The sequence below is a fragment of the Urocitellus parryii genome, chromosome 4, assembly GCF_045843805.1.
Source record: "Urocitellus parryii isolate mUroPar1 chromosome 4, mUroPar1.hap1, whole genome shotgun sequence".
Taxonomy (NCBI): domain Eukaryota; kingdom Metazoa; phylum Chordata; class Mammalia; order Rodentia; family Sciuridae; genus Urocitellus; species Urocitellus parryii.
This window is the reverse complement of record NC_135534.1, coordinates 198,398,756-198,424,375: the sequence shown is the minus strand read 5'-3', so window position 1 is coordinate 198,424,375 and position 25,620 is coordinate 198,398,756. Positions and strand designations below refer to the sequence as shown.

The 25,620-nt window shown below is 49.9% G+C and overlaps 1 protein-coding gene across 2 annotated transcripts in view; it reads left to right on the top strand.

The window, feature by feature from the left end:
- Positions 1–628: 628 nt before the first annotated feature.
- Ggta1 (glycoprotein alpha-galactosyltransferase 1 (inactive)) overlaps positions 629–25,620 on the top strand; it is a 64,198-nt gene continuing 39,206 nt past the window's right edge. For both annotated transcript variants that reach the window (XM_026410358.2, XM_026410356.2), the window contains exon 1: positions 629–717. The gene's annotated coding sequence lies outside the window, so the exon portion shown is untranslated. The remainder of the gene's footprint in view (positions 718–25,620) is intronic.

Genomic DNA, 25,620 nt, shown 5'->3' with positions numbered 1-25,620 from the left:
GAAGCACACGGTGGACCCGACCTCCCAGGCTGTCAGTTTTCCCAGCATTTGGCTGTGCTCCAGGGCCCCCGAGCCCCTCCCCGCAGTACAGGGTGACAGATCCCACCCCGCGCTCCGATGATCACCCCTCAACGGCCCCCCTCGCACCCCGCCCGGTCCCTTCTCGGCGGCCACCACCATCATCACCACGTGCGGGCCTGCAAAGGCAAAAGAGGCTCAGCAACCCTCACCGGGGACTTTATTTTCTTTTTTGCTGGTTTCAGGCTTTTTTCTGCCTGAGTGAAAATGAAACAAACACCACCCCCTCCCCAGCAGGCGACACACACGCCCTCGCCCTCGCGCGCCCGGGCGGCCGGCCTCCTAGCTGCCGGTGTCCGGGGCGGGGACTGGCTTGGCACGGCCGGCTGGGGCCGGCGGGACGGGGAGCGCGCTCGCTGTCCAGCGCACGCCGGCTCCTCGCGCCCCTGCCTGCTGCCGGCTGCCGGCTGCCTGCTGCCTGCTGCCCGCGGCCAGGAGGAGGCGCCGGCCGGCCACGGGCCCACTCGGGAGGGCGGGCGCGCACCCCGCCCTGGCACGCCCGGCCGCCTCCGGCCCTGGCGGCGCGGCGACATTTCGGTCAGCGGAGGGCGCCGCCGGGACCACCCGCCGAGGCGCGTTCCTGCCCCGAGCGCCGGCGGCCGCGCGCGCGGGCCCTGGCGCTCAGGTTCTGAGGATCAGGTGGGTCCCCCGGGCGCCGGTCCAGCCCCGAAGCTGAGAGCCGCGCGTGGAGAGCCTGGCGCTGAGTGGCCAGGCTCCGGGTTCCGCGGGTGGGTGGCGGAGGTGGCGGGGTGGGGGAACGGGGCGGGCCGCCGCTCCAGCCCTGCCCGGTGCCTGCCCTGCCTCTGGCCCTAGCTTTTGTTCTGGTGGTTTGCTCTGGTGCCCAGATCTGATCCGGTCTGTCGCCAGACTGTGCCTGTCTCTGCCTCTGTCCAGCCTTGGAGATTACGGCCTGCAAGACTGCGGACCCAGGTCTGCCCCTCCTGGCGTTCGTAGGGTAGGGATGGCACGAGCGGGGGGTTGCGGGGAGCACAGGTTATGACCCTCCCATGAAGTCCTGAAAGGCAGGAGGTGTCTGTCCTGGCAGGACAGAGACTGGTTCTTGCCCGAGACACGATGGGAAGGGGGTACCTCTGGGAAAGGGGGGCTGGGGTGAGAGCAGGGTTTCGCAGAGCCAAGGGCCAAACCCAGCCTGCGGAAAGTTCCGGACACTATAACTTGGGCAGCCAAAGTGCTTGCTGCGGGGGGTGGGGGTGAAGGGAGGCAAAGGGTCCCTTCAACTTTTCAAACTACCTCGTTCCCACTCAAGAAGGACACCACCCCGCGTTTGGAAATGGCAGGAAAACAGCTAAACAGAATGATTGCACAAACTCTTGAAAAGCATCCAAGAAACAGTAAAGGGGGGAAAATGTTAGCGCGCAGAGAGAGAAAGCAGAGCAACTTGAGATTCCCCGATTTTCCCTCTGGCGGGTGGGGGCGGGGCGGAGGGTGTCAGTGCTGCTCCTCCCCCCAGGAAGGAACTGAGACCCAGGCTTTGTGGCTTTGCTTGCTGTTTGCGCCCACTCCTTCTGGCTCCTGAGCAGGCCTGGCTGCCTCCGTCATTGTACCTGGGAATAGGTGTGTCTCAGGAGGCAGGAGATGCTGGGTGGAGGCCTGGCCTTGCTGCTTTTGCAGGCAGACGATTTCCCAGGCAGACCCGCAGGTTCTTCCACTGAGAAATAGATTATGCTGGAGACCTTGTTCCCAGGAAGCAAATGCAAAGTGTATTGCCAGAGACCAGGACCTGAAAGGGACTGAGGTAAAGGACGTAATTAACTTCTCTGCTTTTCTGGCTATACTAAGCACTTGTTCTACCTTCTTGGGGGGAAGTACCTTGCCTCTCTTACCAGAAGGGGCAGGAGGCAGGTCTAAGTTATCTCTGTTACAGGTAACAGATGTTCAATGGCTGAATAAGGCAGAGCTGAAAGACTCCCTAGGGATTTCCTGCTCCAGGAGATTTCAAATTGTGTCCCAGAAGGCCTAGCATCAGCGTGGGGGAGGGGAACCTAGAAGGCAGGGCTCTGTCCCACCCCACCCCCATTCTCATTTCTGACAAAACCAGTTCAGGTCCACCTTTATCTCTTCTTTGTTTTGGTGAGTTCCAGAGGGTGTTTGGGAAGGTGTCCTTATACCTTCTTCTCTGGTCATTTTATGTGGAGATCAAGGGTCTGAGGTCAAAGGTCTGCAAAGCAATTAGGGGAAGGGCTTCCAGTGGGTGAACCTTGCTGGGAAACCTGTCTCCGGAGTCCTAGGCCAGGAGTGGCCTTCCCCAGGCGGTGGTGATTCTGGCAGCTGCTTCCCCCAGCTCTTGGCACCAGCTCACCTATATTTAAACTCCAGGGCTCCTCGGCTGCCTTCCTAACCTTCTGAGAGAAGAAATGACTCTCGATCTCTGTACTTCCAGGCCTTTAGTGGGACTTTAAAATATGGGTTGGTCTCACAGGTTTCCCAGCCTAACAGGGGGTGCTAGGCACCACTAACCGGTTTATAGTAGAGGAGATGAAGATTCAACAGAGAGCTAGTAACTCACTAGCGGCCCCTCAGCTATTAAATCGCAGCTGGGATTTGAATACATTTCCGCCTGACTCTAAGGCTTGAGTTCTTCCATTTCAGCATCTCTCAGGATGACTATAAAATGGCTAAGGGACAGATGTCATCCAGATCAGGGTAGGGGTGGGGGACAATGGCTGAAAGGGGAAATGTATTAACTAGGCATTTATACAGGTGCATTCATAGCAGAAATAGTATTTTGTTTGAATATGAATGTTTTCTGCCCTGTGCTTTCTTTTTATTTTGGTGATTGTTTATAGATGCTTATTTTTAAATTTTTAACTAAAGTATAATTTACATATGCTAAAATCCACCAATCTGAAGAGTTTTGTTCCATGAGTTTTGAAGTTGTTTCCATCTGTGTAGCCGCCCCAAATGAGACATAAATATTTATCTGCATCAGTCTAGAAAATTCTTATTTCCAGTTAATTTTTCTTCTACCCTGTGAGGCCCCCATTTTCTGATTTTATTACTGATTAATTTTGCCTGTTGTTGGAATGTACTCTTTCGGGTCTCAAATCACATCACTGGGTGTGATGTTTTGTATGTGAAACAAACTGCACTTTGTTAATGCTGAATCGTATTCCGAGGTGTGGATATACCTCAGTTTGTCTCTTCTGCTAATGAATATCTTGCTTATTTCCAGTTTGACGCTATTATGTGATCATTCTTGTGCAAGTCTGGGAGTGGAGTTGCTGGGACACCTGCAATATGTGACAACTAGGAATGTTTTTCTCGACAGTATTTGGTGTTGATGGTCTTTTTGAATTTAGCTATTTTGATGAACTGGTTGGTGATTTTTACTTTCTGTTTTTCTAATCAAATTTTAATTTTTGGAGAAGACAGAATGAGCAGGGGTGAAATGTAGATGGTGGTGTGAGAGCCATTGTGCACCATGATTTAGCAGAGAAGGAACCAAGTGGTGGTTGCACGGTGACCACAGGAATAGGGATTTCTGGGCTCCGGAGAGGTCTCTGTATATCAGTGGGGATTTACAGACTTGGTACTTTACATATTCTACAAACTGGACAAGTTGAGGAATGCTCATAGTTTTAGATGCGACTTCTGCAGCATTCATCTCACCTCACGTATTGGGCTCCCAATCCATGTTTAACTGCCCCTGGAGTATTTCTTCTTGTATGTCGAAAGGCTCTGTAAACTCAACAAGACCAGGAAAGAATTCATTATCTCATGGTGGCTTTCTATCATGGATCACTGATGCATGCTCAGAAGCTGAGCAATTAAGGTGGGGGATGATAATGAACTGAGTTCCACGCCAAATGATGGAAAGCAGTCCAGGCAAGTAAAGCCTGGAAGTTGGATTGGGCAATAAGGAGATTAGGAGCAGTTCTGGTTTGGTGAAGCACTAGCAAGCTAGATGGCTGATAGGTGAGAAGGTAAGATATGGAGACAGTGCAGTCAATTCTTTTAAGAAGTTTATTTGAGAAGGTCAGGAGAGAGACTTAACTGTAGGGAGCTGTAGGGAGACAGGGAAAAGGAAAGGATTTTTAAAATGGAAAAGACTGGTGAAGAATAGGTTCAGGGGAAGGATTCAGTCCAGGAGAGGGAAGGGCTGGTGGATAAAACCAGGTGCTAGGAGGAGCAGGAGGCAATGGGGAGAGATGACTTTGAAACAGAATGGATTGTCTCCTTCTGTGAAACTGGTTGTGCGTAAGATGCAAAGACTCACCAATGAGAACGTTCTTTGTTGATTCCCCACAGCTCACAACTCCTTGTCATGGCACGTGTGGATTTTTATATTGTGTACTTCTCATTCATGTATATAGCGTGTATCATTTAGCTTTTGATGCGATCATGCTGCAAAACAAACAACCCCAAGCTTAGCTTCTGAGCTGTTTATTTATTATTTACGTAAGGCATTAGCTGCAGAACAGTTGTAGGGCATGGTTTGTGGCTTTGCTCTAGATGCCGGAGAGATAAAAGATTTGCTCCAAGTGGCTTCTCATTCTGGAGCCCAAGCTGAGGGAGATGCTTCTGTCTGGTAAATATTGTTTTATGGTGAAAGCTGGAATAAGAAAGAGATGATATGATACCTCTTAAAGCTTCCATTCTGCCATTTCCCTCTTTCTACTGGTCATAGTCAGTCATATAACCAGATCCAAAGTCAACTCGATAGAGATGTATACTTTGCCTATTGGCAGGGAATGAATATTTGGAAACAATAATCCAATTGACCATATGTTTGCTAATATACTAGTGATCCCTAATCTGTGGGGGATAGAGTCCAAGACCCCCAGTGGATGCCTGAAATCTTAGATAGTACCAAACCCTATGGACACTATGGTTTTTCCTCTAGCTATTTAGAAACTAAAGTCAGACATATATTCAGTGGGGGATATACTGGATGGAGGATGCTTCACTTCCTGGGATGGACAGAGTGGGATGGCGGTAGATTTCTTCTTGTACTAGCATGCACATTTCAGTGGTACACAATTGAAAACTTATGACTTGCTTATTTCTGGAATTTTCAATTTAATGCTTTCAGAATGGCTGATCATAAGTAATTAAACCCCCCCCCAAAGCAAAACTACCCATAAGAGTTTACTATTAAAACTCAATGATACAGGTGTCCACCTAACTCTTGCTCTCCAACTTCATCCCCTTCACACAGCCTACTGTCTGAGACAATTGCTCAAACACGGTGATGTCCTCTCAAGTCTCTGTATCTTTGGGAATAGAATCTCTCTGTCTAGGTGTCATCCCCCATTACTTTCCATTACTGTGACAAAATAACTGAGAGGATCAACCTAAAAAGAGGAAAGGTTTGTTTAGGCTCACAGTTTCAGGGGTTTCAGTCCATGGTCACTTGGTCCTGTGGTTTTGGACCTGAAGCTTTGGACCTGTGGAGGCAGAGTGCATCATGGCAGGAGCACATGACAGAGGAAGCCTGTTCACCTCACAACAGCTGAGAAGCAAAGGGAGAGAGGAAAAGAAAGAATCAGGGTCCCAATGTGCCCTCCAAAGGCACACCCCCAATGACTAACTTCTGCAGGCTCCACCTCCTAGAGCTTCTGCCACCCCCAGCAGTGCCAGAAGCTGGGGATCAAGGCTTTCACAAGGGCCTTGGGAGGAAAGTTATTCCAACTACAGCGCCCAACCCCCACCACCAAATCTCTGGCCTGCTGTAGTGGCTCATCTCTACCAGCTCCCCAGAGAGTCCTCCGAAGCCCAGCCCCACTGCTCCCACTTAGTTCAGATGCACCCCCTTCAGCCGGGGTGGCTGTTGTCTCCTGCCCGTCTCTCCCAGTACACTTCAACACTGCATCGAAGTCTTCCTGCCAGGCACCAGTTCATTGGGTGATTTGCTCTTTCCAAGGCTCCCTCTGCCTTCAAGACAAAGCACATATTCCTTTGCATGACATCCAAGATCCTGCACAAGTTGCACTCTGAACTTCTGGCCTCCTCGCCCCGCTCCTCAGAACATCTTCTCTGGCCTCAGGAATTACTGCCGTTCCTGGAACCCCCCTCCTGGCTTACACCTGCAGCCTTTCCTCCATGCTGCGGCTCCTGTTTAAAGCGCTCTCGCTGCACCCTCCACAAACCCACCTGCAGATTCCCACTCGTCTTTCAAGATCTAGCTTCATTAGCTCGTTCTCTGGGAGGCCAGTGCCTTCATCCTGCGCCTGCGCCCACCCCATGAATGAAGCATCCCCTCCTCCCCCTGCCCCATGCCCCAGCACCTGGGCATCCTGCCACACACAGCCCCAGCTACAGTTTTGCCACATGTCATTCTTTCTTCCCTTCAAAGAGTACACTACTCACATGACCACAGAGCTCTGTACCTGACACACTCTGGTGGTCAGTGTGGCCTGGGGGACCTGCTGCCTGAGCTGCATCTTTAATGACTGTCAGACCTGGGGCAAGGTGTGTCACCCCTCTGCCTGTGCCCTGAGTCTGCTGATGGGAGCATCACTCCTGAGAGGGAGGCCGGTGGAGTTCCCTTCGGAAGTCAAAGAGCTATGTAGATTTAGTGCATGGGTTGCAGGCAGAAGGTCAGTATGTTTAACCCAGAACTATTTCTGAAAGTCCTTCCAGTTAAGAAAAAAAAAAAAAAAAAAAGAGGAAGTTAAACTATATTGTGATAATCTCCAGCCAAAGAGCTGATCTGCTCAGCTTATCCTAACGCAATGCAGAGGCCTCAGAACCCAGGGACATGCAGTCCAGACAGGCCATGGGAGTTTCCTGGACTAGGGCTTTGGCAACCTTTATGTTAACTTTTATTGCCAAACAGAGTCTCATAAAGCAGAGGCATGGGTAGCAGGGAGTGGAGAGCCAGTGCCTCGTGCTCACAGTTTTGTGCCCCGGGGGAACCCCTCAGCAGCATTCACAAGGGACCTGGGTGGGAGGCACGTGCTTCCTGTGGCTCTTTTACAAAGCTGTGTGTGGTTGGCAGATGTGAATGACAGGAAAAGATATAGAACTGCCACTTGGAGCAAGGCCCAGCTCAGAGAGAGGGCTTCTGGGAAATGTGGCCAAGAGAGCTGAGTGGTATAGAGACGGTGGGTGGAAAGAAGGGCCCAGAGAGGTCAACTTAGTTGGATGACAGTAAGACTGTGGGGAAAACAGAACATTAACTTCAGAATCATTATCATGACAGTTCTCTATACTGCTTGACAATTTGAGAAGTGAGAGACCACATACTTATCTCACCTGGGCCTCACAAAAAAAGCCCTGTGAGGTTGGAAGAGCTGACATTATTTCCTGATTTTACACATGAGTAAACTGAGGCTTCCAGTTTTAAGGCCTTGGACAAAGACTCTTCAAAGAATTAATGGTAGAAGCCTGGCAAGGTGACACGTGCCTATAATCCCAGAGACTTGGAGAGGTGGAGGCAGGAAGATCACAAGTTCAGGGCCAGCCTGGGGAACTTAGCAAGACCCTGTGTCAAAATAAGAAAGAAAAAGGGCTTGAGACGTAGCTCAGTGGTGGAGGGCCCTGGGTCGATCCCCAGTACCCACCTCCCCCCCCCCCACACACAGGTAGAACTGAGGCCTGAAAGCCAGATTTGCCTCTAGTGTGGCTGGAGCCCTTGGTGGCTCCCAGAAGGTAGAGGGATGCTGGGGGGAGCTGTAGTGACCTTCACTGGGGCACAGAAAAGGGTTCCTGGTTGGTGCTGCTCAGACAGAAGTCAGCCAGAGAGAAAGCTCGAGGTGGAAGAGGCTGGGGTAAGAGGCCAGACTCTGAGACCAGTTTTTACCCATTTCAGCCTGGGTGCTCCCATCCTTGGGAGTCTTGCTTTAACCACCCTGGGTGGGGCTCTCCCTAGGGATGAGATGCTCTGGGCTGAAGGTGAGGTGGTCGTAGCCACTCAGTGCTGGTGCTGCCTCAGTGTCCCTGTCAGCCAGATGGCACAAAGCACAGACCCAGCAAACTTCTCTCTGCAGTTGGACAAAAAGCAGGAAAAGGAAGTCCAAACCCACAGGAAATGGATGCTTAAACCCAAACCTACAAGGAAGAAGCAGCTGTTATCCCCAGAGGGACCCCAAGTTTTCAGCTTCCTCTTGGGAGTTTGGGCACCAGGAGCTAAGGCTTTAGGAGATGCACCTGTTCTGGGGACTTGTGCTTGTTCAACATCCACTGAGCTGCCTTCCGTCCTTTCCTTCACTATTAGTAGTCACCCAGGATTTACTGAGCACCTACGAAGTGTTGGGCAAGAAGTGAGATGTAGTGGTGAATGAGATACACAATCCCTGCCCGTATGGAGGCTGGAATTCAGCTTGGGAGACAGTGGTGAAGAGATAATTGTATAGAGAGAGGTGAAGAATGTTGTCACAGGGGCCTGATCCTCTGTGGGGAGGTGGCCAGGGCAGGGACATCACCTTTACATTGGGGGTGCAGAGGGAATTGTGTTTCAGGCAAAGGAAGAGGCAGTGAGAACCAACCATCCTGCTGTCCCTCTGGTTCTCCAGAACCCAGAAGGAGGGCCCCGTTGACTGGAGGGCACAGAGGAACACAGAGGAAGAAGCAAGTCCAGGATGACGAACAGCTGCCCAGAGTGGTGACGCCGGGGTTGGCAATGTGGGAAGAGCAGCTGCCTGTCTTCCTCCTGTCTCAGGGACATCCCGAGTCCTCAAGTGGCAGGCCAGCTGTCCCTGGCATCTGAGGGAAAGCCAGAACTCTTCCAAAATGAGGGACAGGGTTCCTTTTAATGTGGACTTGGGTCCTTGAGAACGGGAGTAGGGTTTGGGTTTGCTGATGGCCGTCTCTAGATTGATATCTTGTGTAACAAACTCGGTTCTCGTATGTCAGCCAGAGCTGGTAAAGAAAGGGGGAAATGATATTTCTAATGCAAATTGAATGGAATTCATTCTGTGGCCATCATGTAAATTCCTCATGGGAAGTGCTCAGTGACTGGGACTGAGAAGAAGGTGGAGCCGTCAGACATTGTGGTTGTAAGCAACAGAAGGAGCCTGTAGCTCCCAGAGACAGAAGAGGCACCCTGGGAAAGATTTCCTTCACAGCTCCCTGGAAAACCAGGCCAGCAGAACCGACAAAGGCTGGGCAATACACACCGCAGGGCCTGTGGAGGAGCGGCCACCAGGGCTGCTGTACACAGCGTGTCTCCATATCAGCTTCCCTGCCACCTCCTTGGGATGCTGACTGGTCAAGGCCTAGGTCCTGCTCCTGCATTCCAGGTGCAGATGGATGAACAGGAGAGGCTCCATCTTGTTTTTCCCTGGTAGTGGATGGGGAGGTTCCTGACACTAATTGGGCAGCCACCAAGTTCATCAGTGCCACCAGAGATGGGGACTTCATAGTGCTTCAGAATTCGACAGGTCTGAGAGGGGGGCACAGAGCCCTGAGGGGAACTTATAGAGGGGCAGCCTGACCTCACTCAATTCACTGAACTTCTGAAACCTCAGCGTTCTCATGTGTGAAATGGGTTGGATTGATTTTAGAGCCATATGTCGCTATGAAGTAGCAGCTGCTGTTGTCATTATTGGCTGTAGAACAGCTGAGTGACCTCATTCAACTATTATGACCATAGCCGTGTCCTCAAAGGAAAGAAATCCAATGTATGAAAACCTAGAGGAATTCAGGAGCGGCCATAGGCGTTTCTTACAAGGAGATTTTCAGCAAGGCTCCTCTAAATCTTCATCTCCCTAGGATTCATAAAAACAGGATTTGATTTGTCAAAAATAAAGAAACAAATAACAGGAAGTCACCTCTTACACATCTTTGATCCGTGCAGTTGCAGAGGGCCATTGTCTTGCAGGGCAGATGGTCTGCTTAGCATCCCAGACCTGCTTCCTCAGTGCAGAGGCCTAAAGAGGGAGGGGGCACCCACCTTGTCCCCAGGAGAGTTTAGCCCCCTGCTGCCCACTGGGAAATGCAGCCTCCCTCAGACACAGAGGACTGGGGGGTGGTGTGGTGCCTGCAGATGTTTGGTGGCCAGCTCTTCAATACCCAAAGGCCAGGCCAGTTTCCATGGGGTAAATATGTCCACCCCAGCCCTTTCTCACTTGCTGCTCCAGGAGCTGAGAGAAGGTGTGCAGCCCTGCCCTGTGGTTTGGTATCTTCCGCTCTGCCTGGATATAATAGATAAGTAACCTCCATAGGGTACAATGTAATAAGATGATTAGGAAGTGAGGAGTTCTTATTTTCTTTGTTCTTAGTGTAACTCATTTAAATGTATCTAAGTTTTTGGTATCGGCTGTGTTTAACAGCTGGCTTGCCAACTTCCTGAAAATTCTAACAATCAGATCACTAAATGTTGTATATCTGAGTTGAAAAAAACAAAATCACACTGCACATCATGAATGTGTATAAATGGTTGTGTGTGAATTAGAAAAACAACAACTTTAACATGTGGCTCATGCAAGCCATTGTGAATCTGCTTTGTCACACTACTGGCCTCAGTGATCCTACAGAGGAGCCAGCACAAAGAGGCCATCCCTGAACACAGGGCCTCCTCACATCTTGAGTCATGTCAACATCTTTTATTTCCTTAACCTTTTGTTTTGCGGTGGGGGGATGGGACCCAGGGCCTCATGCATGCTGGGCAAGCACTCCTCCACGGAGCTACATCACCAGCCCAGCTTTATCACCATCTTTGAGGCCTGCAATTGTTTCCTGTATTTATTTGTTTACTGCTGCAGTTTGGAGCCTTAGTTTCCCCAAAGGCCCACATGTTAAGGGCGTGGTCCCCAGGGTGGTGCTGTTGGGAGGTAGTAGATGCCGTGAGAGGTGGGGCCTGGTGGGAGACCTTCAGGTTATTGGGTTTGTACCCTTGAAGGGGATAATGGGACCCCAGTCCCCTTCTCTTCCTCTCCTTTGCTTCCCAGCCATGTGTTGAGTGGCTTTACTCTGCCAGGGACTTCCTGATTTGACTTGCTGCTTGGCCATAGGCCCCCAAAGCAGTTGGGCCAACCAGTCACAGACTAAAACTGTGAGCCCAAATAAACCTTTTCTCCTTATGAGTTGATTATCTCAGGTATTTGTCATAGAGATGGAAAACTGACTGGCACATTTACCAGTCAGTCTGCCTGTTTGGAATGTCTGCTTGCCTGTTGGGTTCACTGCAGAATCCCCAGTGCTTACAGTACTACAGCACTGGCCTGCGTGTAATAGGCCCTCAAAAAACATGGGTTGTTTGAATGAATGGAGACAGGCCAAGGAGACTGCAAGGGTTCGTTAGCACCCTGCTTCTCTGAATGGGCATCTTTTGGGTTAGAATGGAGACTCCTAAGATTGCCTTTAGCTATAAAAGTCTCTGTCCTGATGGAGACATCTCTCCACATAGCCTAGCCCAATGCACATCCTCAACTGAGCACTTTCAAGGGTGGGAGCCAGGGCGCTGGTTCTTAGAGCATCTGTTTTGTCCTCTCCTCTGAGGGCAGTTATTTAGCACTGATTTCAAAATGGCTTCCTTTGGCTGTCATGATTGGCCCAGCCTAGCTTTCTGGGCTTTGCTGAGAGGGGGCTAGCCCTCTTAAGATGACAAAGTCCCTGTTTCTCAGTGGATACTGTGAGGCCCATGGCCTTTGCCCCTGGATAAGCTGTTCCAGGATCAAGGAGTTCAGTCTTCCGGGGTGAGAGGGTCCAGTGAGTTAGGGACCCACAGGTCCATCTTGAGCACAGAGCCCAGTGGAGCCAAATGGGCAGCTGTCGGAGGCAGGGTGGTCTGCTTTCCATCTTAGCACAGTTCTTCCTTTATTTCCAAAATTTTGGGGACTGGGATTTTGATAAAATCCAGTAAAAATGAGTGACTCGGTTTCTGTGCTTCCTCATGGAGGAACAAACAGCCTCTCTGTCCAGGGTCCACACTTTGAGAGCCACCATTCTGGGAGACACCAGCTGCCTCTGGCTTTCACTCTCCCAGCCACTGGCAAAGCCAAAACAGAAGCTCCTCAACTTACAATGGGGTTACATCCAGATAAACCCATTTTAAGTAAAAAAAAAATCACAAATTGAAAATGCATTTCATACACCCACCTGCTGAACATCCTAGCACAGCAGCATGGGCCACTATGAGTGCCAATTGTGATCGCAGCGCTGTGTCTGCCCGGCATCACAGCAGGGTAGCTTACCACGGACCACTACCCCGAGGAATGGTCAAAATTCAACTTACAGTTTCTATGCATATCACTTTTGTATCACCATAAAGTCAAAAAATTGACTCTATTTGAGTCTCTGTACTTGGCAGGTGAGAACAGGGAGGCCATGCAGGCTTCTAGGCGCTCCCCACTAGGAGCAGGAGGACGCGGCCCCACCCACCCTTTCTATGCCCCAGAAATGAGAGACAGCAGCCCACCAGACAGAGGCACCACACCCTTTTCCATTCTTCTGGAAGCTGAGATGAAGGAGTCCAGCCTTCTTGTGCACCCATGAGGTTCAGGGAAGGAGTAGGAGCAGAGACCAACCCAGAGCCAGCATCTTCTGCCACCTCCAATTGCTGTGTTCTGTGGGATGGACTGGGCTTGGGCCAGGAACTCTCCCGGTACCTCTGAGTCTGGGTGCAGCCGGAGCCTCTCAGGCAACCAGGACAACAGCCAGTCCCCAAAGCCATCTGCTTTGAAGCAGCATTATAGGATTTCCTGCTTTGGCCTACAGTTTCCTTCTGCATGCTGGGATCCACCTGAGCCCATGTTTACCTTCTCTGAGGGGGGCGGGGCTGTGGTCTGCAGAGCTAACAGGGCTGTGGGAGCTCTGCTTGCCCTTTTTACAGATGGACAAATGGGGAAGGAGAAGTGATCCAGGAACCAGTTAAAATAAATGATAGATCTTGCCTATGGGATGTGTGTGTGTGTGTGTGGGGGGCGTTTTTCACTCTGCAGACACTGTTTAGGAGGCCCACCTTCCATTCAAGAACCACAATGATGAGGATTGTTATTGTTCCAGTTTTGTAAATAAGGAAACAGAGGCCCAGAGAGATTCCGAAATGTCCTAGGGTCACACAGGACAAGAGATTTGGGGTTAAGATGCATGCAGTAGCATGGTACCATACCACCTGCAGAAAGAAAACCTCTCAGGTGGCAGGGAGTGAGGGAAGCCCAGCCCAGCCCAGAGAAAACCAGACTGGAGCCCAGGAGTCCTGTCCCATCTGCTTTGGGGGCTGGGTAGCACCCCAGCTGCTAATCTGCCCATTACATGCTGAGAAGCCTCTTGTGTGCAAACAGGGTGGCCATGGCGAGGGAGGCCCAGCCCAAGGCTCACAGAATCCTCCACACAGGCCAGGAGAGGTCCTGGGACCTGGAGTCTGGCTTTAGCTGGAAAGCTCAGAACCTCTTTATTTCCCTTTCAGCTGGTGCATGCGACAGAGCGAGAGCTGCTCCATCCGCTGTTGGGGCACATTTCCTGTTTGTGCATAGGGACCTAAGTGGAGTTTTAGGTGAAGGGCTAGGAGGGTGGGGGAGGGCGGAACTTCCTTTGCCGAATCACAATGGTCAGATGTGGAAAAGGCCTAGAAGACTCGGCCTAAACCTTCATTTTGTAGATGGGGAAACTGAGCCTTGAAGAATGTGAGAACCTGACTTAATTCACACGTGTGCCGGAATCACGAGTTTTCTCCTCTCTCTCTCTCTCTCTTTTTTTTTTTTTTTACTTATTTTGGTTAAATTTTGAAATGATAAAGCCATGAATGTGGGAGCTGGCAGAAAACTCGGAGGTTCCCCAGTCCATGTGCCTTCTAGGAGAATCTGAGCAGGGTGGGGAAGGGACTTTCTGCCGATTCCAGAGCTGGCTGCTGGCACAGCCCAGAGAAGAACACACTTCCAATGAGCATGTAACAAATGCCATGGAGAGCTCGTGGCTGCTGACTAAGGAGGACTGTGTCCAGGGGGGGCAAATATAAATCAAAAAATCAATCAGGTAATCATGCATGTCCAAATAGTGGCCAGCGCCCTAAAGAAGAAGAGGGCTCTGTGAGGGAGAGAGACCTGGGAGACCTCCTCTGGGAAGGACCTCCCACCTAGCACCTGAGTGGTGAGGAGGGCCAGTCCTTCAGCCCCAGCTCATCACGGGTGAGGAAGCTGAAGACTGCCTCCCTTTTAAATTTATTTTTTAAATTTATTTTTAAGGAAAGAGGCGGAGGTAATGAGCACAACAAGGAGCTGGTGGCAGGACCTTGCTCCTCCCTCAGGCCAAGGGAATTTTAGAAAACCCTCAAACTGGCTGTCTCCTAACCGTGACCTTGAATGGGAACCTTAGTAATGTCCTTGTCTTCATCTGGGGATTGGAGCCTAGCTGGTCTTGCACAGCCTTGGTGGGGGTGTTTGTGTCCAGTTGTGCAGACGCTGGGGCAGGGCAGGGTGCTGCAGGGCGCCCCTCCTGGGCTGGGTCTGGGGAGTCTTGCCTCTACCCCCTTGTCTTACTGTAATCCCCTAACCTGCCCCTCCCCCAGCTGGCTACTTGGCAACTTCCTCTCCTCCTAGCCACCTCTTTAAGATGTGTATTTCAAAGGAACTTGAACTACATGCATGACAGATTGCTCACCTCAAAAACTCTTCTGCACACTGGAAGGAGTAGCAACCCCAGAGCTCTGAGGGACACCACCTAAGGACACTGTCACCTAGTCAGGTGGGGCAGAGCGACTCAGGGGGGTGTGTTTCAGCCCCCCAAACCCTTCTTGGAGGCTGATTCTGCTCTGTCTGCCTAGGCTCTACCCTGAGCAGAAGGCCCAGGAACCAGGAAAGGTGGACCGCTGTGGCGGGGACATAGGGCACCCTGACAGGCAGAGATGCTGGCTGCCTTTCAAACCAATATTCTTTAAATATTTGTTCAACATTTATCTGGAGTGGGGAGTGTTGGAGGAAATGGATTTTCAATGCGTAAGAGCGGTGGGCCTCTCCTGGATTCTGGATTCTGCCCTACACAGGAACCTTTTGTCAAGCAGAAAGGACAGAAATTCCCTGACAAAGTCACTTTCCCAGCTGCAGTGAGTTGACGTCCCGAAAAAACACTCTCCACTGCCCAATTTCTGCACTTCTCCTTTTCTCTTCAGTTTGTGGTTGAATATTTCCAAGCCAGACAGCTTCTGGGGAGGCTTATTACAGGATTTATTTTGGTTCTGTTTTTATTTCAAATTTATTTAAATATAGATGAGAACGATGAGCCTTATTTGGACTGAGCAGCTTGGAGTCTACTTTCGTTGGTGTCCCTGAACTTGACCCCTTGAATTCGTTAAATACAGAAAATGAAGCTCACATTCATATCCAAGCAGCAGTGCATTCTTGGAATACACACAGAATACAGTATACCACTTTAACCCTTTCTGAGTGGACAATTCAGTAGCATCAAGTATATTCACAATGTTATATAACCATCGCTGCTGTTTTCCATCATCCCAAGCAGAAACTGTACCAATGAAGCAATAGTTTCCTATTCTCTGTGTCCCCAGCCACTGGTAACCACCATTCTACTTTCTGACTATGAATTTGACTTGGTACATCACATGGGTTGAATCATACGCTATTTTTCCTTTTGTTTCTGGCTTATCTCTCTTAGCGTAACGACCACACCAGCCTAACAACTGCACTCATCTTGTAGCATGTGTCAGAATTTCATTCCTTCAGAGGCTGAATAAAACGTGCCATTGTGTGTGCATACTACACCATATTTATCCATTTATCCATCTGGATAGCTGAGCTGGCTTGACCTTTTGGGCTCTTGTTAGTAATGCTGCTTAAACATGGATATTCAATTACCAATTTTGAGCCCCTGCTTTCACCATGGGGGGCGGGTGGTGCTATAACTAGAACAGGATTATTGAATCATCTGGTATTTCCATGTTTGATTTTTTGAGGTGCCGCCATATTTGTCCAGCATTTTTGGTGTATCAGTTCCATGGTTGAGATCTGGTACAGTTTAATACATGACTTTCTTTCTCACTTTTTCTCTTGATTCACTATTCTTAACAAAACATCATATACGAAAGGTTGCATAATATTGCACTGCATTGCTGGGTCACAGTTTTTTTCTCCACTCATCGACTTTTAGACCTCAGCAAAAGATTTTAAATGGTGGTGATAAATAAGTTGTTTCTGGTAAATAGCCTAACAGTACATTACTTGTTTGAGAAATATGTAACAATGCAGGTTGATGCCTTCAAGGAGTTCTTTCCATTTCTCCTGGATGATTCTTGGGGCTCATCCAACTCAGTGGTTTTTAAAGGTTTTTTTGTTTTGTTTTGTTTTAAGCCAAGGAACTCTTACTCAAACAAGCCAGCCCACGGAGGCACGATGAATGATAGCAGACAGATGAACAGAGGGATAGCGTGAAGGAGAGATGGGGGGTTGGGGGGTCTACTCCCTGAGACCCCGTCTCTTCTCCATGGTCTCTGGAGGACTTCAGGTTCTTTGGAACATAATGTAAAGCCCACCAGGCTAGTCCAGTGCCTTCATTTAAAGATGAGCTGGACACTACAAGAGAGGTGGAGACTTGCCTGAGGTCAAGTTCATTTCTTCATTCATTCAGTCATTACTCAGTACCTGCATGTCAGAATCACTCAGAACTCTTATTTTGGGAACTCTTTCTTTCTCAGAACTCTTCTTTCTGGCAGTAGGTGTGGAGAGAGACCAGGATGGAGCTCCTACCTCTGCTGTCCATCCTGGACTTCGTGTGCTGCTCCCCATTTCAGCTGCCTACATTTGCAGGTGCTTGTCCTTCAACCTGAGGATGCCCTTAACCCTTGAAGCCGAGTTCAAAATTGCCCCTTCCTCTTTGAAACCCACCTGCATAGCCCCATGTGGGATGACTTACTTCTTCCTCTGTGGCCCCGGAACATGGAACTTCTGTCTTCACCCACTCTTCTTTCCTTCAGTCCTGGGTAGCAGTTCATAATTTCCAGGCCTAGCTCCCTGTTAGAATGTAAGCTTCCTAGGAGGAGAGCTTAGGGGTTTGTCTCATCCTTGTATTCCCCCAGTGCCAAGCACACAGTAGGTGCTTAGTCATTGTTTATTGACTGGAATTAGTATAACCCCCTATTTGGAGGATTTGAAAACCAAGGTCCAAATATGGGCAGCATGGAAGTCATGCAGCCCATCAGATGCTCAAGGGTCGAGGGCCCAGCTCCCAGCATTAACCATCCGACAAGGAGGGCAGCTATCTGGTGTGGTCAGGGACTATTGTCTCCAGAACCCATCCACCTGAGTCCCGCAGAAGCCAGTCTCCAGCTCAGGGGTTTCTGAACCCCAGGGAGCTCTGCATGGTTTGTGACCTGGCATACCTGTTTTGATACCTGCAATTTACTTTCCAACACCTCAGAGTAAACATTATGGGATAGCATGTGAGGCCCACTTCAGTGTGAGAGGCCAAGAAAGCAGGTCCCCTTGGGGTGGTCAGCAAACCTGCCCTCCAGGATGCCCGTGTTACCTCCAGGGGCGGCTGCTACAAGCCCTCCTGTACCCTGTCTTTGGATCAACAACTGGTGTTTTTCAAGTTAGCACACTGGGGGTTAAAAATTGATTTTTTTTATTGGGGATAAAATGTGAAACTTGTGGGGCTGGGGTTGTGGTGCTTGCCTAAAACATATGAGGCACTGGGGTTGATCCTCAGCACCACATAAAAATAAATAAAATAAGTGTTTAAAAAAAAAAGAAGAGTGCTTTTTTAAAAAAAGTAGAACTTGTTAATTATCATGATGAATGTTACAAATGTGTCAATTCAAAGAAGGTTATGATATGTGGATGTCCTGCAGTAGTGATTAGTCACTCTTCGCCCTTGGGCAAACCTGACAGAGGATTCTTCTGCTCTGTCTCATCCAGGACCTCTGGATTCCATCGGGATGGATGGAGGACCTGTCTTGTGCCTTGGGCCCCTTCAGCATCCTGGAAACCCTGCAGACCTCTTTTGAGAATGGTTTTACATGTAAATTTGAAATAAATAGGATGAGTGCAGAAATGAGTCATGTTAAACAGTAGTTATTATTGATACTAGGGGTTGAATCTCAGGTTGGCTGAACTGAGCTGTGACCTCATCTGAAAATGGGGAGGATTCCAGTACTGATCTCATAGAGTTAGCGAGACTGGAATGAAATAATGAGCGGAATGTGCTTAGAACCTGGCTTGGTGTGGGAGCCCATGATTAATAGCGACTTTTGCTATTGCTCCTACTGCTATTATTACAATTGTTATTATTATTAATATGATTAGGTAAGATACAGATCCCTGCTTATAAGGAGTTTACAAGCTGGAACGGGAGAGAAGACAGAGATGTGGTAGTAATTAATGAATGAGGTAAAGGATGCAGAAAAGAAGCCCAATAAAGAGCAAGGAAATTCAGAAAGACTGAACTTGCCCCCAATGGAGAAGAACATTAGCCGTTAAGCTCTTATGCCAGCCAGCCTCAGAGCAGTCCTGGCTTTGACCCTTGGCCTTCTGAGCATGGGTAAGGGGCGGAACCTCTTTAAGACTGCATTTCCTTCTGTCTCAATGGAGATAATAGAATCTGCTCCCAGGAATGCTGTGAGCACCGCCCCTCCTGTGAACAACTGGCTAGATCACATGCCCATCCCAGGTTTTAGGCATCACCCACTCCTTGCCTTTCTGGCGCTCTCACATGACCAGTCAGTCCCTAACTGTGGATGGATCCGTCAGTTACCACGTCTGCCACTATTCACCGGGCTGGTGAATGGGACCGTGTGGCTGGTTCTGTGGTGACCCTAGTAGGTTGTTGTGCTGCGTGGCACCTGTGTTTCCATCCCTGGTTAGTGTCCTGCCTCAGGGCTTATGGAAGCTGCTCTCCACCTACCTGCTCTGACCAAAAGACCGACCTTCCTATTTCATAGGAAAGGGAAGCCAGAGAGAACATGCTGAATTTCCTTGTAACTCCTTTACAATTCAGCTCAATGTTCTCCACTCTGGAGACAAAAGGAGAAGGGGATTTCCACAGTGCATTGGAGAAATGTTCTTGCCTCCACTTTGTTTTCCTTAATCACACATTATTCTTATTAAAAAGAAAAGTGTTCTAGGAAAGAATCACTAATATCTAGACATACTCTTACTCTCTGAGATGGGTAGTGTTATCAGTCAGGATGAGGCAGGTTAGGCTGCAGTAACAAACAACCCCTACATCTTCAGGCCCCAGTGTGTGTGTGTGTGTGTGTGTGTGTGTGTGTGTGTGTGTGTTCAGTTAATATGAGCATCTTGGGCCAGCTGAGGCTATACTTTATGTTCAAGGAACTAGGCTGATGGAATACCTGTCTTCTTGAATGTTCCATGGCACTAAGAGAGCCCTAGAAGGTCTTGCACAGGCAGTTAAATGCTTAGGCCTACTCCCATGTTTTTGGTCAGACTAGCTGCTTGGCCCTACCCAACCAACCACAAGGCAGCCAGGAAACGAAATCCTGTGAAGGTAGGGAACTGGAAATATCTGGAGAACAGCACTAAAAAGTACCTAAGTTGGATGTTCCCCATTGAGCCCAGCTTGCTGATGTCAGTTCAGTCAGCCAAGGTATTGGCCTGGGTCCCACAGACAGAGCAGCCTGTGGGCTTTCCATTGTGAGTGCTAGGAAACCACACCTAGACAAGAAAAACCCCAAAGCTGCTTCTCAGTCTGTAGCACTAAGCAGAGGAACCAAAGGGTGCCCGTGGCTGCCCTCAGCTCTGCAGAAACAAGAGGCAGAAGCTCGACAAGGAAGGAGGTAACCAGCAAGGGGGCAGACAGTACCTGCCGGGCTCCAGGCTCCTTCAGGGGGTACAATCCCTGCAGGGGGCAGAAGTGATGAGGTAGGATCTATTTTGGAATGGGGCTCTGCAGAAGGGCCCCTGCGCCATCTCATGAGTGGAGTGCCTCTGAGAATATGTATTCTTGCTGGTTCTGTCTTGTGGTTTGCTTGAGTGATGATGTTCTTTCTGAATGTTATACCTTGCTTACCCCCAGCCCATGCATACTTCTCCCCATGGCACCCTATGCTCTTACCGGCAGGGCATCCCATGACCAATCATGAGCAGTGAGGAAGAAAGGACAGAAAGGTGGCCATCTCTCACAGAGGTTTCTGAGGCTTTCTAGGGCACAGATGAGGAAACTCAGGAAGGAGATGATGGACAGCAACACCCAGCTGCTTCCCTGGTCTCAGTGGTTTTCTGTGCTGTGGTTAAGAGACACTTTACAGCAGAGCCATGTTGGATTCCCAGGTGCCAATCCCTCCCAGCCTCCTCACTTCAAGACTGAGTGGACTTGGATAAGTCACATCCCTCCCTTGGGGCCTCATGTGTAAAATGGTGTAGCTCAGAAGGCTGGGGACATGCTCGGGAGGAGAACAACCCAGCATAGTGGCATGTAAGATTGTCGGAGTCATCCAGAAGTCCATGGAGCTTAGACTAAGGGGGTGACTGGATGTGGTGGTGAGGAGGCCTTCGTCCTGGTTGTCACAGGGCACTCCCTGGGTGGAAGAACATGTCTAGAAGCATATGTTTGGCTGCGGGGCCCAGCTTCCCACTGGACAGTGAGCTCCAGCAAACAGAGGCCATGTCATTGTAAACCCAACAGCCCAACAGTGCCTGGCACATGGTGGATGCTAATATTGGTGCTAAATAAATATTTGAGTGAATAAACAGATGAACACATAGGTCCCTGGGACTGAATCAAGGGCTTGCAGACTTTCTGTGGGGTAAGGTCAGGGAGTCCTTGACTCTACCTAAACCCAGCTCCAATCCCAACTGAGTCACCTTGGGCAAGTCCCAGGCTCCTTGGCTGCACAGGGCACCAAGCAGCATGGCCCTGTCTTCCAGCTGTGGTGGAGACCCAGCAGGAAGGAGGATTAAAAAATGCTCTGGAACTGCCAAGTCCCATTTGAGGACATGGGCACACAGTGGACTCCTTGGATACACAGAGTAGCTTGTGCTTGCCAGAGCCTGTGTGGCAGAGAGTTCTGGAATAATCATCAGCAGGAATTGAGGAGCTATTATTTATTGGGCACTTGCTAATACCAGACCCTGCCCCAAGCACTTTATGGGCACATCTTGTCTCTGGTCTAAGAGAGGTATCCTTATACTCATTTTACAGATGAAAGAAACCACGTCTCAGAAAGCTCAAGTCACTGGCCCAAATGCCCTTAGTCAACAGCCAGAGCCTTCTCAAATGCTGGCCCATGAGGAGGTGGAGACCCTTAGGCACCAGGGGTGGTACTGCCTCAGCCTCCTGAGTAGCTGGGACTATAAGCGTGAACCACTTGAGGCCCTGCTACTTTTTGTGTTTTTTTTGCAGCACTGGGATTGCATGCTAGACAAATGCTCTACCACTGAGCTACACTGGCAACCCACGAATAAGGAACTGTCCCTATTTTATAGATGAGTAAACTGAGGCTCAGAGAGGATGAAATGATTTAACCCAGGTTCACACAGCAACCTGGGATTTGAAGCTGAGGCTGTCTCATGCTAAGAACGGGTAGGAAGAAAAGCTGTTCTCATGGTGTTTATTTCATTTGTTTGTTTGGAGAGATTGTTTTGGTTTGCTTTTAGCTTCCTGCTAGGGTTCCTGCAACTTCTTCGTTAGAGACTAATTCTTGAAATGTTTTTTATGCTGAGACAATTTATGACAAGAGACCCAGGAAAATCTAATAGAGGAAAAAATAAATCTAAGAGAAAACCACCTCAGGATTTTTAGTGAATTCTTAGACTTTGAATACCCCTGGCCATGCAGCCACCTCTTTGAGTTTACCTCACTTGGTGAGCAACAGAGTTGGCAGGGAACCAATTTAGAGAGGCTGTGAGCACACAGGAGTGAGGGGGAGCCTGAGTGGGTCCTGCAGGAAGCGGACACAGGGTTAGGGTTAGGGTTGGGACACAGGTAGAAGGAGAAATAAGGTTAGGGAGACTCACACAAGGGCTGGGATTGCACTACCTTTGAGCAGCCACAGGAAGTACCCTGCATCCTAAGGGACCAGTAGGCATTAAAAACAAGCCCTGTGGGCTGGGGATGTGGCTCAAGCGGTAGCGCGCTCGCCTGGCATGCGTGCGGCCTGGGTTGGATCCTCAGCACCACACACTAACAAAGATGTTGTGTCCGCCGAAAACTTAAAAAATAAATATTAAAATTCTCTCTCTCTCTCTCTCTTAAAAAAAAAAAAAAACAAGCCCTGAATCCCAGAGGGTTCAAGCTGGAAGGTGCTCGAAGAAGACTTCATTGAATTGTTTTATGATTTCATTTTTACATGGGATGATCCTGTGATTTATCCTCCAGATGGATGCCTGTCAGGGAATAAAAGGGAGAACTAAAATTACCTGTCAACTGATTCAGGGCAAGAACAAACCAGAGCCCCACCACCCTGATTTTACAGGGGTTTCCCCAACCTCACTTCTACATCTGTAAAGGGAAGAGAATGCCTGCGCCAGGAGTAAAGAGGCACGCGCCAACGCAAAATTAGGACACTAGCTAAACGACAGGACAGCAGGGGGTGGGGCCCCAGGAGACAGCAGCAGGGCTTCCATCAGCTGGCATCGGGGACCCTGCTACACACATACCAGGCCTGGCAGCGGGTCACTGGGAGTCAGGGTCCACAGGTACCCTGGGCATCTTTGTGCACACCTGTTCCCGTTTGTGCAGGGAGTAGGTCTGCTCCCATGCACCGTCCTCAGAATGAGGAGTGCCCACCAAACATCTGGAGGAGACCAGAGCTGGCGGGCAAGGTGTTCCTGAAGTGTGTGGGGAAGGGGCTACACTGGGAGAGGAGTCAGGGAGCCTGATCTCCAAGGCGCTGTTATGTCCTCGGGGAGGGCACAGCTCACACTACAGGTGGGACTATCTGCTCTGCGCTCTTGTTCCTGAAACAGGGCGTCAGTTTCCCTGTCTGGGAAGCAGACAGGTAGTAAGGATTAAATGAAACCATGGATGGAAACAAACTGTAGCCTTTATCATTATTAATAACATCCTGGGAGGCCAGCTCAGCCCACACTGGTTTAGGATCAGAAGAGTCTAGAGACGAAACGCTGCCTGGGGTGATGGTGAGTCCCGTCACTAGTAGGCTTCAGGCAGAGACTGTCTGGCAGAGTGCTGTACATGGGGTGACTCCCGGGAGGGAGGCTGGGCGAGCAGGACACTGGGGGGAATTGAGAAATGACTACTGGCATAAGAACCCGACAGACTTGAGCCCAGGTGGGCTGGAGTGGCTTAGTTGTCCCTGTGCTGTCTGCCAGTTGAGGAATAGCCCTGGCACAGAGCCAGCCTGAAACTTTTTACTTCTCTCCCACCAAATGGCTGCTGGCTGCTTTGGGGGCTTCGCAGCTTGGCTGAGGAAGGAGAAGGCTTCTTAAGAACTTGACTCCCAGCGTTCAGAGGGCAGCCACATGGAGCCTGGGGGAGGTGCAGCTCCCTGTGCAGATGGCTTTCCTCTGTGCCGAGGCGGCCTCTGCGCTCCATGCCAGGCTCTGAGCTGTGGCCTGTGCCCAGGGCTCTGAAAGATCCACGCGCTCAGCCGCTCCAGGTCTTTCCTAAAGTCTGACTGGGCATTGGGTGCACCGTGAGCCCCTAGAGCTGCGACACAAATGCAGAGTGAGAGACACTGTTCAACCTTGTCATCCGCAGAGCGATCGGGTGGAGGAAATTAACCACACACTAGGTTCAGTTCCCACACCTGCGGGCCTCCCCTGTGTAGCACGAGTTGATATTCACCTTAGGTCCTCAGACATGTCCTATGACATCTTGTCACCCTGACACCCAGCTAGACAGCAGTCACCCTGCCTAGTCATACATCCATTGCTGCTTCTCTCTTCCAGAGGTCAGATGAGCAGGCCAAGGTGGGGCACTGAATCCAGCCTGGACCCCACGGCAGCTTCCCATCCTCAAACTTGCAGCCCTCCAACGGGTGAACTTTTTGGCAGCACTTGGGGTCCTCCCCTGGCCTTCAGGATGCTTTTGTTCCCGGATGTCCTGCCACTTGACTGTGCCCTTCTCGTTTCAGGGTGGTGCCCTTTAAGGACCACCCTCCCCCCTTCCCCACTCCATTTCTCTGTCTTTGCCCACATCAGACTTGCCCACCTCTCCCCATTCCCCCCCCTTTTTTAGGTACTGGGAATTGAATCCAAGGACACTTTACCACTGAGCCACCTCCCCAGCCCTTTTAGTTGTTTTGAGACAGGGTCTCACCAAGTTGCTTAGGGATTCACAAAGTTTCTGAGGCTGGGCTTGAATTTGCAATCCTCTTGTCTCAGAGGTTTGTCCCAAGCCACTGGGCTTACAGGTGTGCAGCACTGCGCCCAGCTTGGCTTATCTTTTGCCAGCACACTGGAACTGCCAAATCCGGCTCCAGAAGGCTCTTCCATTGCAGGGCTGTCTTCAGTTGGTTCCTCAAACTCAGTGCATCTAAAAGAACCCACTACTTCCTCCATTCTCAACCTCTTATTCTGTTTCTCAGCCAATGGCAACACCACTCACCACCGACTGCAACCAGAAGGCTGGGCATCGGCTCGGAGCAGAGTTTTGCAAACTATAGTGGGAAGTGTGTGTGGGGGGAAGGTCATCTGAGACCACCTGAATCTGAAATGCAGATTCCCAGGCCTGACATTCAGGTTTGATGGCCCTGGGTGGGTCCCAGGGAGCTGCGTTTCTATCAGGCTCCAGGTCAGTGGATACTGCTGGTGTTCCATACTGAGCAACGCTGGGCTCTTTCCTCCTGTCTCCTTTCCTCCATCCCACTGCTTACTGTTATCCTTATTATGATAATAATATCATTTATGGAACGCTTGGGTGCCAAGCCCTATAGGAGGCCTGACTTTTAACCTACGAATGCTTACTGACTGCTGAGAGCTTCCGCATTAGTGCAAAAAATATCTGCCCCCGAATTTTACATTCTGGTAGAGAAAGAAAGAAATTTAAAAGACAATTAAGAAAGCTACCAGGGCTGTGGCTGTGGCTCAGTGGTAGAGCGCTTACCTCTCACATGTGAGGCACTGGGTTCGATCCTCAGCACCACATAAAAATAAATAAATGAAATAAAGATATTGGGTTCATCTACAACTAAAAAAAGAAAAAGAAAAGAAAACTACCAAAAGAAAGCAACTTTAAATCAAGGAAGGTATCACCAAGAAGGTGACATTTAAGCAAAATTTGAAAGAGAATTCATTTCATGTGACAGAAGTTCACATGATGCCACTTTCTTCATTTCTCCCAAACCACTGCTGCTTCCTTATCTTCCAGCCACTTCCGTTGGTTTGGTCGTCTTTCCCCTGGACATTGACAGTGCCTCCTGGCTAGTCTTCCAGGCTGGAGATTTTCCTTCTCCCACTCACCCTCACCCTACAGCTAAAAAGGAAATCGTGTAGGACGCTTTGCCTAATGCTACAGAAGGATCCCCCAGTCTATTAGGATGAAATGCAGCTTCATGATGAGATTCTGCGAGGTCCTCCATCTCCTCCCAGCTCCCACCTCCCCGCTGCCCACCCAGCTGCTCTGGACCAGAACTTCTCAACTTCCTGTTCCCTATATGTACCCTGAACTTACCAGCAACCACCCATCCTTATCTCCTTCCTTCTGCATGAAGGAGAAGCCTTCTGCTCTCTTCCTGTGCCTGGGGCAACCCCACTTGGCCCAGCAGGAATG